At 38.0% G+C, this 11,511-nt stretch overlaps 1 pseudogene; it reads right to left on the bottom strand.

The window, feature by feature from the left end:
- Nucleotides 1-8,660: 8,660 nt before the first annotated feature.
- LOC120876189 lies at nt 8,661-10,809 on the bottom strand (annotated as a pseudogene).
- Between the last annotated feature and the right edge of the window lie 702 nt (nt 10,810-11,511).

The following is an 11,511-nucleotide window of genomic DNA, read 5'->3' on the forward strand; positions in this document are numbered from 1 at the left end:
AGGAGAGATGAGAAAGACTTCTTAAGTGATCAATGCAAAGAAATAGAGGAAAATAATAGAATGAGAAAGACTAGATATTTCTTCAAGAAAACTGGAGATACCAAGGGAACATTTCATGCAAAGATGGGCACAATAAAGGACAGAAACAGCAAGGACCTAACAGAAGCAGAAGAGATTAGGAAGCAGTGGAAAAACTACACAAAACAATTGTGCAAAAAAGGTCTTAATGACTTGATAACTATGATGTTGTGGTCACTCAGCTAGAGCCAGACATCCTGGAGTGTGAAGTCAAATGGGCCTTAGGAAGCTTTACTACAAACAAAGTGTAAGTGATGGAATTCTTACTGAGCTATTTGAAATTCTAAAAGATAATGCTGTTAAAGTGTTGCACTCACTATGCCAGCAAATTTGCAAAACTCAGCAATGGCCACAGGACTGGAAAAGATTAGTTTCATTCCAATCCCAAAGAAGGGCAATGCCAAAGAATGTTCAAACTACTGCACAATTGCCCTCATTTCACATACCAGCAAGGTAATGCTCAAAATCCTTCAAGCTAGGCTTCAACAGTATGTGAACCAAAAACTTCCAGATGTAAAAGCTGGATTTAGAGAAGACAGAGGAACCAGAGATCAAATTGCCAACATCCATTGGATAATAGAAAGAGCAAGGGAATTCCATGAAAACATCTATTTGTGCTTCATTGACTACACTAAAGTCTTTGACTGTGTGGATCACAACAAACTGTGGAAAATTCTTCAAGAGATGGGAATACCAGTCCACCTGACCTGCTGCCTGAGAAACCTGTATGCAGGTCAAGAAGCAACAGTTAGAACCAGCCATGGAACTGTGGATTGGTTCAAAATCAGGAAAGGAGTACACCAAGGCTGTATATTGTCACTCTGCTTATTTAACTTATATGCAGAATACATCATGTCAAATGCCGGGCTGGATGACTCACAAGCTGGAGTCAAGATTGGTGGGACAAATATCAACAGCCTCAGATATGCAGATGATACCACTCTAATGGCAGAAAGTGAAGAGGAACTAAAGAGCCTCTTGATGAAGGCAAAAAGGGAGAGTGAAACAGCTGTCTTAAAACTCAATATTCAAAATACTAAGATCATGGTATCTAGTTCCATCACTTCATTGCAAATTGATGGGGAAAAAATGGAAACAGTGGCAGATTTTATTTTTGGGGGTTCCGAAATTACTGCAGAAGGTGACTGCAGCCATGAAATTAAAAGATGCTTCTTGTAGGAAAAGCTATGACAAACCTAGACAGTATATGAAAAAGCAGAGATATCACTTTGCTGACAAAGGCCTGTATAGTCAAAGCTAGTTTTTCCAGTAGTCAGTTACACATGTGAGAGTTGAACCGTAAAGAAGGCTAAGCACCAAAGAATTTATGCTTCAAATGAACCGTGGTTCTGGAGAAGACTCTTGAGAGTCCTTTGGACTGCAAGGAGAGCACACCAGTAATCCTAAGGAAAAACAAGCCTGAATATTCACTGCAAGGGTTGATGCTGAAGCTGAAGCTCCAATACTTTGGTCACCTGATGGGAAGCCGACTCACTGGAAAAGACCTTAATGCTGGGCAAGATTGAGCACAGAAGAAGAGGGTGACAGAAAGTGAGACAGTTGGATGGCATCATCAACTCAATGGACATGAGTTTGAGCAAACTCCGGGAGATAGTGAAGGACAAAGAAGCCTGGCATGCTGCAGTTCATGGGGTCACAAAGAGTTGGACACAGCTTAGTGACTAAGCAACAACTACTGCTTTGCATTTTCAGTATTGCTAGCCTTGGATGATGGCTAATCACATCCCAAATGAATTCCATCCCTTTTAGGTACCATGGAACAGAGAGAGCAGGGAAGCAGATGAGAAAGTTCATTCATTGGTTTGCACAGCAGAAGACAACTGGCTCCATTTGTGTGTAAACTTGTAAATGGAAAGTGACCTGATTTCATCTTCCAAGTGTCCCATGATTGCAGCCAACCTTAAAAAAAAAAAAAAAAGACTGTGGAGAAACATGCTCTCTTGTTAGCATGAAATAATTAGCTAAGTACAAATGGGAAACAAAGCAAATGGTGAGGGAGTTGTTTACCCTCTTTCCAATTCTGGACTGCAGTTTCCAAAAGCAACAGGAAGGCAGTTTTGCCCCCAAAATTTTCAAACCACATAAACCATTCCAAACTCCCTTTGATATGCCCCAGCCATCCAGCATTTCCCAAGAAATCAGTCCAGCTAGCTTTCCTTTTAGAAGTCATGGTGTGCAGCAGTTCTAAATGGAAAGGTACACAGTCAGCTCACGAGCCCGTGAAAGGCTCTGACACAGTAAGATGAAGGACCCATAATTTTTCTTTGAATTTTCTCCTGTCGCCCCAACCATAAAATGTGAGAATGTTGACTTATGCAACCAGGGCTGGTCAGTGGGTGGGGTTTCCATTTCTGTTTTTTTGGATAATTCAATGAGAAACAGATTAAATATTCATAGCTCTGCCCTCAGTCTCTTTTTGCAGAAGCCAAGAACTGTCAGGCTGTTTGTAGAGGGGGAAAAAAAAAAAAAAACAATTTTGCCAAATGTCTGTGGTAAGTTTCCCAAGAGTGTGGAGGTGATCTGAGCACCAGTGTCAACTTGACATTAAAAATATTTCTTTAATTAAGAGTTTTCTGATTAAATATCCATTGCCAGTAAGTTTGGAAATTCAGAAAAATATCAAGAAGGTAGAATTGATGGTTGCTTGCTGATTGATTAATAGGATATATGTGACGAGGAAAGGGGGAATTGAGTGTAGTGGTTCAGATGGTAAAGAGTCTGCCTGCAATGCAGGAGACCCAGGCTCAATCCTTGGGTCAGGAAGATGCCCTGGAGAAGGAAATGGCAACCCACTCCAGTATTCTTGCCTGGAAAATTCCATGGGCAGAGAAGCATGGTGGGCTACAGTCCATGAGGTCGTGAAGAGTCAGACATGACTGAGCACCTTTCACTTCACTTCTTCAGGTTTCTGACTAGAACCACTGAGGTAGAGAAGAACATTAGCTCTAAGAGCTATATGTTAGGAAAAAGATAATAAATCATTTAGGACATTTGAATTTGTGATGTGCAAATAACATCTGAATGGTTAGTCACAGAAGGAGTGGGAGAGGCTGCTCAGAGCTCAAAGAGAGATAAGAACTGAAGACACAGATTTGGAAGTGCTCTGTAAGCATATGGCATGAAAACTGTGGAAGGAGGTGAGAGAGCCCAGGGATAATGGGAAGTGTTGAAACGGAATCAGAGATGAACACGAGGAAACAAATTCACAAAGAAGACTGGAAGAGATGTCCAAAGAAGTAAGGTGAAAACTCAGTGGAACGCCAAAAAAAAAAAAAAAAAATGAAGCCAGTTGGTGTAGACAATATTTTCAAGAGATTTAGTTGTGAAGAGGAAGAGCAAGATGTCAGGGGCCTGTATGCAAAATTGATTTAAGAGATAGGATGAGACTTGCTCTATCCGATCTTTTAAAAATTGTTTACTTATTTGGTTGTGCTGGGTCTTAGTTGCTGCATGTGAAGTCTTAGTTGTTGCATGTGGGATCTAGTTCCTTGACTGGAGATTGGACCTGAGCCCCCTGCTTTGGGAGCATGGAATCTTAGCCACTGGACCACCAGGGAAGTCCCTCAGTCTTCTTTTACAACACAGAGTATGGAAACACTATCTATACATAGAAGTATAGATACTTCTATGACATCAGGCCTTAACTTCTCGTTCACATCTCCTTGGAAAAAAGCACAGCTTTGTCTAAATCCAACACTTTACCTAATGCACACCAGCACTAAGGGGGCTCAGCATTGACAGAGGAAAAACACAGGATCATACTGATGAGTTTCACTTCTGTCTCATGATAATTAACCTCAGTGGGTTCCTAGTGCTCCCCAGCAACCCTGCACATCCTTCTGATTCATTTTCCCTTCCACGTGATTATTTGAGACTTTCTCATCCCTCAACAAATCTCCAGCCCCTTCTGCTCCATCCTCAGGCTTAGCTGATGGCCTGGCTTCATATTTCACTGGGAAAAGCCAAACAATTAGAAAATAATTTCCACAAGCTCCAGACCACATCTCCCCATTGGCATACATAGCCTGGTTACTCTAGATGAACTGTCTAGGCCCCTGTCTATCTCCCCGTCTTGAGCTCACTGTCTCGTTCCACTCATCCTTGCCACACCTCCAAGCTTTCTGGGCTTTCTTCCATAGTCAGGCATCTAAAGGGTAATGCCTGTCCACACAGGTTGACTCCCAGACCAGTATCTCTTCTGATAGCTTGGTGGCTGTAGTGTGCTTGTTGTCAGCTGCATCCAATATGACCTCTGAATATGTCCCAAGCTTATTTCCCTTACTCCATCTCGATTTACTTTCATTTGCACATTTTATGCTGCAGCAGTCAAACTAGGTATATAGTCTCTACCTAAGCTGTCTGGTTTCTTTCCTGTGTGCCTTTACTTCTGCAGTGTCCTCTGCTTGGAATGATATTTTCTGTGCTCCACTCTCTGAGTGCAACTTCCCAAACTTTTCCCCCTGTCTGGCTAATTCCGCACCAAATTTAACACTGAAAATGCACAATTTTTTACCACCAACAGTGAATAACTTAAAAATAAATTTTTTAATTGAAGATAATAGTATTATAGAATTTTGTTTTCTGTCAAACCTCAACATGAGTCAACCATAGATATACATATATCCCTGCCCTTTTGAACCTCCCTCCCATCTTCCTTCCCATCCTACCCTCTAGGTTGATGCAGAGCCCTTGTTTGAGTTTTCTGAGCCATACAGCAAATTCCCATTGGTTATCTATTTTACATATGGTAATTAAGTTTCCATGTTACTCTTTCCATATATCTCACCCTCTTCTCCCCTCTCCCCATGTCCATAAGCCTATTCTCTTTATCTGTTTCTCCACTGATGCCCTGTAAATAAATTTTTCAGTATCATTTTTCTAGATTCCATATATATGCATTAGAATACAATATTTATCCTTCTCTTTCTGACTTACTTCACTGTATCATAGGCTCTAGGTTCATTCACCTCATTAGGACTGACTCAAATGTGTTCCTTTTTATGGCTGAGTAATATTCCATGTATGTTTATCCATTCATCTGTCGATGGATATCTAGGTTGCTTCCATGTTCTAGCTATTATAAATAGTGCTGCAATGAACAATGGGATACATGTGTCTTTTTCAATTTTGGTTTCCTAAGGGTATATGCCTAGGGGTGGGATTGCTGGATCATATGGTGGTTTTATTCCTAGGTTTTTAAGGAATCTCCATACTGCCTTCCATAGAGGCTGTATCAATTTACCTTCCCACAAACAGTGCCAGATCGTTACCTTTTCTCCACACCTTTTCCAGCATTTATTGTTTGTAGACTTTTTGATGATGGCCACTTGGACTGGTATGAAGTGTTATCTCATTGTAATTTTGATTTCCATTTCTCTAATAATGAGCAATGTTGAGCCTCTTTTCATGTGTTTGTTAGCCATCTGTATGTTTTCTTTGGAAACATGTTTTTCTTTGGAAACCTGTCTCTCTAGGTCTTTTCCCCACTTTTTTATTGGGTTGTCTATTTTTTTGGTATTGAGTTGTATGAGCTACTTGTATATTCTGGAAATGAATCCTTTGTCAGTTGTTTCATTCACTATTATTTTCTCCCATTCTGAAGGTTGTCTTTTCACTTTGTTTATACTTTCCTTTGCTGTGCAAAAGCTTTTAAGTTTAATCAGGTCCCACTTGTTTACTTTATTTCCATTACTCTAAGAAGTGAGTCACAGAGGATCTTTCTTTGATTTATGTCACTGAGTGTTCTGCCTATGTTTTCCTCTAAGAGTTTTACAGTTTCTGTTCTTACATTTAGGTCTTTAATCCATTTTGAGTTTATCTTTGTGTATGGAGTTAGGAAGTGTTCTAATTTCTTTCTTTTACATGTATCTGTTCAGTGTTCCCAGCACCATTTATTGAAGAGGCTGTCTTTGTCCCCATTGAATATTCTTGCCTCCTTTGTGAAAAATAAGGTACCCATAGGTGCATGGGTTTAGGCCTGGGCTTTCTATCTTGTTCCATTGGTCTATATTTCTGTTTTTGGGTCAGGACCATACTGTCTTGATGACTATAGCTTTGTAGTATAATCTGAAGTCAGGAAGGTTGATTCCTCCAGGCCCCTTCTTTCTCAAGACAGCTTTGGCTATTTGGGTCTTTTGTGTTTCCATATGAATTGTGAAATTGTTTGTTCTAGTTCTGTGAAAAATGCCATTGGTAATTTGATAGGGATCACATTGAATCTATAGATTGTGTTTGGTAGTATAGTCATTTTCACAATATTGATTCTTCCTATCCAGAAGCATGGAATATCTCTTCATCTGTTTATGTCATCTTTGATTTCTTTCATCGGTGTCTTATAATTTTCTGTGTGCAGTTATTTTGTTTCCTTAGTAAGTTTATTCCTAGATATTTAATTCTTTTTGTTGCAGTGGTGAATAGGATTGATTCCTTAATTTCTCCTTCTGATTTTTCATTGTATATTTCCTTCTTAGTGTAAAGAAATGCAAGTGATCTCTGTGTTTTGATTTTGTATCCTTCAACTTTGCTAAATTCACTGATTAGCTCTAATAATTTTCTGATACTATCTTTAGGGTTTTCTATGTACAGTATCATGTCATCTGCAGTAAGAGCTTTATTTCTTCTTTTCTGATCTGGATTCCTTTTAATTCTTTCTCTTCTCTGATTGTTGTAGCTAGGACTTCCAGAATTATGTTGAATAATAGGGGTGAAAGTAGACACCCTTATCTTGTTCCTGATCTTAGAGGGAATGCTTTCAGTTTTTCACCATTGAGAATAATGTTTGCCATAGGCTTATCATATATGACCTTTACTATGCTGAGTTAGGTTCCTTCTATGCCCATTTTTGAAGAGTTTTAATAAAAAATGGATGCTGAATTTTATCAAAAGCTTTTTCTGCATCTATTGAGATGATCTATGGTTTTTATCTTCCAGTTTGTGAATATAGTGTATCACATTGTTTGATTTGCATATATTGAACAATCCTTGCATCCCTGGAATAAGCCCAACTTTATCATGGTGTATGAACATTTTGTTATGTTGCTGAAATCTGTTTGCTAAAATTTTGTTGAGAATTTTTGAATCTATGTTCATCATTGATATTGGCCTGGAGTTTTCTATTTTTGTGTTGTCTTTGTCTGGTTTTGGTATCAGGGTAGTGGTTCCTTCATAGAATGAGTTTGGAATTGTTCCTTCCTCTGCAATTTTTTGACAGAGTTTCAGAAGGATAGGCATTAACTCTTCTCTAAATGTTTGAGAGAATTCTCCTGTGAAGCCATCTGGTCCTGGGCTTTTGTTTTGGGGGAGATTTTTGATCACAACTTCAATTTCAGTGCCCATTATTGTGTTGTTCATAATTTCTATTTCTTCCTGGTTCAGTCTTGGAAGATTGAACTTTTCTAAGAATTTGTTCATTTCTTCCAGGTTATCCATTTTACTGCCATATAGTTGTTCATAATAGTCTCTTATAATCCTTTATATTTCTGCATTGTCTATTGTAATGTCTTCTTTTTCATTTCTAATTTTGTTGATTTGATTCTTCTCTCTGTTATTGTTGATGAGTCTAGCTAAAGGGTTGTCATTTTGTTTATCTTCTCAGAGAACCATCCTTTCATTTTATTAATCTTTACTATCATTTCTTTCATTTCTTTTTCATTTATTTCTGCTCAGATCTGTATGATTTCTTTCCTTCTACTAATTTTTTTTTCTTCTTTTTCCAGTTGTTTCAGGTGTAAATTTAGATTGTCTATTTGTCATTTTTCTTGTTTCTTGAGAAAGAATGTATTGCTATAAACTTCCCTTAGAACTGCTTTTGCTCCACATCATAGGTTTTCATTGTCATTTGTTTCTAGAAAATTTTTATTTCCCTTTTGATTTCTTCAGTAACCTATTGGTTATTTAGAAACGTGTAATCTCCATATGTTTGTGTTTCTTACAGGTTTTTTTTCTTATAATTGATATCTAGTCTCATAGCATTGTGGTCAGAGAAGATGCTTGATACAATTTCAATTTTCTTAAATTTACTGAGGTTTGATTAGTGACCCAAGATGTGGTCTATCCTGGAGAATGTTCCATGTGCACTTGAGAAGAATGTGTATTCTTCTGCATGTGGATGGAATGCCCTGAAGATAGCAATGAGATCCATCCCATCTAATGTATCATTTAAGGCTTGTGTTTCCGTACTAATTTTCTGTTTTGATGATCTGCCCATTGGTGTGAGTGGGGTGTTAAAGAAGCCTACTGTTATTGTGTTACTGTCAATTTCTCCTTTTATGTCTGTTAGTGTTTGTCTTGTGTATTGAGATGCCCCTATGTTGGGCGCATAGATATTTACAACTGTTACATCTTCATCTTGGATTGATCCCTTGATCATTATGTAGTGTCCTTCCTTACCTCTTGTAATCTTCTTTATTTTAAGGTCTATTTGTCTGATAGGGAATTGCCACTCCAGCTTTTGCTTCCCATTTGCATGGAATATATATTTTTCATCCTCTCAGTATATATGTGTCTTTAGGTGTGAAGTGCATTTCTTGCAGACAGCATATATATGGGCCTTTTTTTTTTTTAATGTAAAATCACCTTTATTGTTAATATTTACATTTGGTTCTGTAAACAAAACTGGCAAACCCCCATTCCCCGAACTAATAATTTTTATATATATTTATAAAGAAGTCAAGAATATGATCTTCATTGCTTCTGAAAGGCATTTATTTTAAATCTAAAAGCCAGTAAATGTAGAAGTTGAAGGGGAAGAGAAAAACATTGTTAACAGATTTGAATTTTCCTCTTCCCAAATATCTAAAACATCACATATATTATTCTTTCCAGTATAGCTTGTGAAACCCCAAAATTCTGATTTCTCTTCACTAGTCTGAAATAAATCCAGAGAGATTGTACTGGTGAGCTACAAATTCTGTTTTCTTCTTGTGTAGTAAGAAATTCAGTTCTTTTCTTATCTAACTCCACATTTGGTTCCAGGTTTTCTTTTTTATTTCTTCCTAATGGTATTTTCACTTTCCGACAGATTTTACCAGAAGGCAAACTATCCATACTCTTGATGTCACACGTGTTGGGTTCCTCAGGAGGGCTTTCAGATGGAATTTCTGCCCAAATTGTTAGGTGCTCCTGTGAACTGTTTATTGCTAACAGATCAGAATTACGATGAAGTACCGAATAAAGGTCCTTTTCTTTCAGATCCTTTGCTGGAAAAAGCACAGTATCTGACTTTTGTTTCCGTTGAGATGCACTATTATCTGTATTGAAATTAGAAACTTGTATAGATGTCTGTGGCCTACAGGGACAGTGATCTACTTTCACTTCTAAGTCACTTTCATTTAAAATTAATTTGTGCTCAGAAACATCAAGAATGCATTCTTGTTTATTTTTACATGGAGGCAGAGTGTAAAATTTTGTTTTATGTTATTTTCAGCTGGATTTAACATGGAACATTTATGAGATGTTTTATCATCAAGTTCTCTCAGTTCACTAGAATGGTGGAGGGTATGTTTGAAGAAGACACAGACTTTTGTTCAGGTTCCTGAACAGGTTCTTTATATAGGAAACCTTGCTCCCTCATATGTACATTTTCCCTGGAGTCTTTCTGAGAATTATGCAGCAATTCCGGCTCTTTAGTTCCAGACCTTTTCACAACATTTGCAATAATAGGAGAAAGGGATCCAACACTGTATTTTATTAATGTCAAGATCTTCATATTTCTGCAAGCAACATTCACAGTATCCCTTTTTCTTCTTCTCTTTTAACTGGAATTGAACTGGAATTCCACCACATTTATCACCATCTGTTTGGATCTTTAGTTTAACTTGAGTTTGCTTTTGAGTGCTAGATGGCTTCTCTACATCAAATGGGCTGGAGGGCTTCTGAATAGAATAGTTTATAAAAGGCATATTGGTCAGCTGAAGATAAAATGGCATATAAACCTGGCTCATATCTTCCACCTTTACAAAAGGCTTTTTGAGTCTACCTGTTTTTGTTTTCTGAGTGCCAACACCTACTCTCTTTCCCACATCTCTTACAGAATTGTTTGATTTCTTGAGTAAATACAATTCCTTTTTCCTTTGTTCGATGTAATATCTAATGTCATCAATATGAAGAATTTTTACTCCCCGTGATAAGGCATTAGATAATATACTGTTTGAAGGAATAAAGTCATGGTCCTTGATAGCTTGTTCAACTAATAATTTTCCTCTGCTCAAATACACTGTATCTGGAGACTTAAATGAACTTCCATCATGGCTGGGATGAGGTTTCCGCAGTATTCGCAGATTCTGGACTTGATATAGGAGAGATTCATCCCAAGGTTTGTGCAAATTTAGCTTCCTTTTTATTTGAAATAAGATAACTGATATCTTTGCTGAGAAATTCTTCAACTCGCCCTCCCAGATCCTTAATGTCCTTTTGCAGTTTTTCAGATATGGTGACAGAAGGTAAGTCAATGTAAAATACTTTACCCCAGAGAGGTTTATATTTGGATTTTTCTGGTTTGTTATCAGTTTTCAGAGATTTCAAAGATGGTCGGTTTTTTTCATTTTTAACTTGGATTCCACCCTGAAAATGTCCTTTGTTGTGGATCCTCATGGCTCCGGAGTTCATGGCAGCCGCCCGGCACCTACATGCTGGGTTGGGAGAGGGTGTTGCCCCGGGCCGCCGTGGAAACTCGGCTTCCTCGAGGCCCGTTGACCCATCGGTCGCCTCTCCCCTTCCGTGGGCCACCACACCTACGCAGTAGAGATGCCGCACCCGCTGGCTTGGTTTCTGGGGCTGGGCCTTGTTTTTTAATTCATTCAGCCAGTTTGTCTTTTTTGGTTGGAACATTCAATCCATTTACATTTGAAGTAATTATCGATATGTATGTTCCTATTGCCATTTTCTTAATTGTTTGGGGTTGATTTTGTAGATCTTTTTTCTTCTCTGTACTTCTTAACTATATAAGTCCCTTTAACATTTATTGTAAAGCTGGTTTGGTGGTACTGAATTCTCTTAGCTTTTGAGAAAAGCTTGTCTGAAAAGCTTTTAATTTCTCCATCAATTTTGAATGAGATCCTTGCCAGGTAAAGTAATCTTGGTTGTAGATTTTTCCCTTTCAGTACTTTAAATGTATCCTGCCATTCCCTTCTGGCCTGCAGAGTTTCTGCTGAAAGATCAGCTGTTAAGCATACGAGCTTCCCTTGTATGTTACTTGCTGCTTTTAATATTCTTTTTTAGTGTTTAGTCTTTGGTAGTTTGATTAGTATGTGTCTTGGTGTGTTTCTCCTTGGATTTATCCTGTGTGGGACTCTTTGTGCCTCTTGGAGTTGATTGACTATTTCCTTATCCATGTTGGGGACATTTTCAACTATAAATCTCTTCAAAAATTTTCTCATACCTTTTCTTTTTCTCTTCTTCTTCTGGGACCCCTAT

The sequence above is a fragment of the Oryx dammah genome, unplaced genomic scaffold, assembly GCF_014754425.2.
Source record: "Oryx dammah isolate SB20612 unplaced genomic scaffold, SCBI_Odam_1.1 HiC_scaffold_17, whole genome shotgun sequence".
Lineage (NCBI taxonomy): Eukaryota > Metazoa > Chordata > Mammalia > Artiodactyla > Bovidae > Oryx > Oryx dammah.